A 4196-nucleotide genomic window follows, 5' to 3' on the forward strand; every position below is an offset into this window, starting at 1 on the left:
GTGAAGTGAAAGCCGGCTTCAGAGCAGTCATCACTCTCAGTGTTTATTTATAAAGGAGGAAGAATTTGAACATTTGCAAGGGTGGCTCAGAGGTTAAAGCGTCTGCCTCCAATGCGGGAGACCCAAGTTTGATCCCTGGGTCGGGAAGATCCCCTGGAGAAGGAAATGGTAACCCACTCTAGTATTCTTGCCTGGAGAATCCCATGGATGGAGAAGACTGGTAGGCTACAGTCCATGGGGTCGCAAAGAGTCGGACATGGCTGAGAGACTTCACTTTCTCTTTCAGCAGAGAGCAATTCAACTGATTTTCATCACCTCCACTGTGTGAGTGGGAAACATTCCTATTTTCAGATGAGGGAACTGAGGCTCAAAAAGTTCAGTCACATGCTTCAGGACATATAGCTCCTGGAGAACAGCCTCAAATCCAGGTGTTTCTCACTCCCAACCTCCCCTTCATTGTACTGCACTGGTCTATACTTTGACCAGTAAGGGGAGAGTTAGGTCCCCCAGAGGGGTGGGGGTCCACCTCCCGAAAAGACCTAGAGATTGAGACCGGGTACTCTTCTATATCTTGGGATTTGGAAGAGAATCATAGCTCTGTTGCATATTTATTATAATGGTTCCTGCTCACCAGCACCTTTCCCAATCACCCTATTTAAAGTTACTACCACTAGGGACTTCCTTGGCAGTCCAGTGGTTAAGACACTGAGCTCCCAATGCAGGAGCACAGGTTCAATTCCTGGTTGGGAAACTAAGGTCCCACATCCCTCTCGGCTTGGCCAGGAAATTTTTAATAAAATTACTACCACTTTATTCTCCATATCCCCTCATTTCTTTTCTTCATACATTACATCAAACATACTACAAATTTACTTGTAAAGTCTGTCTATCTCACCTCCCACCAGAATGTCATCTTTACAAGGGCAAGGACTTTTCATCTGTTTGCTATTGGATTCCTAGCTCTATAGTGTTTGGCATATAATAGGTGCTCAACAAAAATTTATTTATAAAACAAAAAAGGTAGCCTGAGTCTAGCTTCTTGCATTGCAGCCCACAGTGTGGATCTTCCATAAAGCCTCTCAAACATTGCTAGAGTCCTAAAATGTTTCTTTCCCCAGCCCACCCACCCTCGGGCTTGGGCCATACTAAGAAGTCATTCTGGCTGCACAGGACTCCAGCTTCATCCCCAAGTGAGGGTAGCAGCTAGGTCATGTTCCTGCGTGCTCATTTGCTTAGTGTCCAACTCTTTGAGACCCCATTAAATTACGTGAGAGGCCACTGGGGCCTCGTGTAATTACCCAGCTAATTACTTGGCTCTCTGGGGAAACCATGGCCCCCGACTCAGGGTTGGGATAAAGGGCACAAGGGGAAGGCTGTTTACATGTAAATAATATGACTGGTTCATGCCTTTGAGATGTTCAGGTGCTATTTTTAATTGGACCTGGACATCTCCCACTTCCTCCCCTCCTCTCCTCTCACCAATCTGGAAAAGGAGGTCCAAGCCATACAGCTGGGAGGGAATTAGGGGTGCAGGAGGAAGAACATATTAGATGAGGGCCAAGGACTAAAGTCTCCTGGGTCCCATCTCTATGTCAGCCTCCTGCCCTCCACCACCCCATTCATCCCTGCCCCCATGCCCTGGTACCAGGGAAGCAAGGCTTCAGCAAAGGTCCAACATGAATAATGTCCTTTGATGATAAAGCATCTCACAGGATGGCAGGAGCCAAGGATCGGGGGGAGCAAGGGAGTGGCAGGGAGAATTGATCACCCCTTGATCTCTGGGATTAGCAAAGACTTGAAAGAGCTGGTGCTAAGTCAGAGAGGTGATGAAGGAGGGAGGCAAGGACAGGCTGGGCTTCATTTTGCCCACAGATCTTATGCAAATAGCATGTAAAGCAGGTACTGCAGCTACAAAGAAGCTGTTTTTTCCTTTGAACACTTGTGACTTGAGCCACGTCTCAGACACTGTCACTGGCCTAGAGGAGCAGAATCCCTAGAAGGATCCCCTCTGGGGTCCACCCCTCTCTTTACTGCTGATTCAGGTTGGAGGTGAGGCCAGGAAATGGGGGAGCTGAGATGAGATGAGCTGGTCAGCCCATCCCGAGGGTCGAGGTGGAGCATGTGCTTGTGCGCATGAGATGGCCTATGTATGTCCACCACGTGCACAGCTTGTGAGGCAACACGTGGACCCCTTCAGCATCCTAGAGGGGTGCTGTGGGATGCTGTGGGAGGGGCCAGAGCCACAGGTGACACTGGGTGGAGAGATACCTGTGAGGAATGGAAGGATGCCAAACCCCCTGGCCAGGACACAGCTGGGAGACAACCTGCAGCACAAGGAACAGGAGTCCCTCAGAGCCTGCGGCAGGATGGGGCCGAGCCAGGAGGGCTGAGCGAGAGCTGGTTTGTGCCATGAGACAGCAGAATGACTCCTCGTTGGGGTTAGGGGGTGCTGGGATGACTTGTGCCTATCAGAGGCTCAAACAGCCAAGATTGAGAGAGTTGGACTGGTGATGGGGAGTGGGAGGCAGAACTTCAGCTCCTCCCATCATGATGGAGCTACTTCAAGCCCTATGACAAGGGTAGGGAAACAGCCCCTATAGGCTTCAGGGGATGAAAACACATGCTCTTGAATTCCAGAAGAGGAGAGAAGCAGAGACAGGAAAGAGGAGGAGGGAGGGAGAAATGGGAGAGTAAAGAAGAGAGGATCCCCACATGCCTTCCTTAGCCTAGCATCCATCCACATGACTGATGGGGGAGGACAGGAAGGAGGTCAGGAACCCTCCCCCCTCACTCTCCCCTGATCCCTAGCCCAGAGAGGTGACAGTGCCTTCAGCCCTGGGAAAGGAAAAGCAGGATAGGGAGCAGCAGCTGCAGATTCTCCTGAAATTGCTTCTGAAAATGACCAGACACTTCACTGAGAAAGTGACGACAATTTGGGCCCTGGGAGCGGGAGATGAGGCGGAGAGTTGGGGTGGTCAGGCTCTGGTCACCACCTCCTCTTGGCCTGATTCTGAGAAGTCAAGGATGGAGGATCTGTTGGGACAGCGGAAGGGTGGCCAGAGCCCCAGCTCAGGACAGAGTCCCCCTACCAATGACAGCTCTAGACCCTCACCCACAGGGAAGAGCTGCCTCCCTGGGTCCTCTGTCAGCTCAGGGCAGAGTGTGCCAGGACTCCGGGCTGGTTTGTGCCCTGAGAGCTAAATTCGTCTGCAGGCAAGATGAGGAGTTAATCAGGTCTCCCGCCAGCATGATCACCTGGGGCGTGAGCTGCCTGCTGATAGAAGCTGAGGTGGAGGGAGACCCCGTCCTCAAGGCACAGTGAGCTCAGCAGAGACAGGAAAGAGTCAGGGAAGGCAGAGATCATGGAAGGAGGCAGAGCCGCCCAGACAGAAACAAAGGCAGCCATGTGTGTGCTCTCACAAGCAGGGATTTACACCTTACTACAAACAAAGGAGCTGCTTGTTCCCTAAAGGTAGAGACCAGAGCAGAAGAGGCTGAGACAATACAGCTTCTACGAGGAAACAGATATAGAGGAAGTGGGGGGATATTTAAAGTATGATACAAAACATTACATGTTAACATTAGTCAGAGCCCACAGAAACAGGGACAATGAGATGGTGTGAGACAGTTGGAAACCAAGAAAGAAATATTGTGAATGACACATGGAAAACAAATGAAGACAAGAGGGAAAACGTCAGTCGTGGGGATGAGAGAGTCTGGGTGGGGGAGCAGCCCCCTGTCAAGTGCCACCAGCTGTAGGCCCCAGCTGTGGGACAGTGATTAGCAAGGTGACCGTTGGCAGCAGCCTGACATCTCTGGTGTATGGAAAAGCAGAGGGTACCAGGGGGCAAGTGTGATGAAGTCCAGTGCTGAGCTTGGGATGGAGGGGACCATGCATGGAGCCACGGACCCAGCTCACCTCTGCTCACATGACTCCCCCCCCAGCCTTGGGCCCCCTTTCAGGCTAAATCTCGAAAGGATCCCAGTATCTGATGAGACAGAGATCCTCACTTCTTCCTTCCAGGGACGCACTTAATGAATCAGCTCATTGGCCACCTGCGACCTGAGCCCCATCCCGGACTACCCCGCCCCCACCCCAGTCTCTCCAGACCCTGCCAGAGCTCAGCCGGTCAAGGAGCCCAGAGACAATTTCCCTTCTTTTTCATTCTTATTGTCTGCATTATCTGGCTCCAAGG

This window comes from Bubalus kerabau, chromosome 1 (assembly GCF_029407905.1).
Source record: "Bubalus kerabau isolate K-KA32 ecotype Philippines breed swamp buffalo chromosome 1, PCC_UOA_SB_1v2, whole genome shotgun sequence".
Lineage (NCBI taxonomy): Eukaryota > Metazoa > Chordata > Mammalia > Artiodactyla > Bovidae > Bubalus > Bubalus kerabau.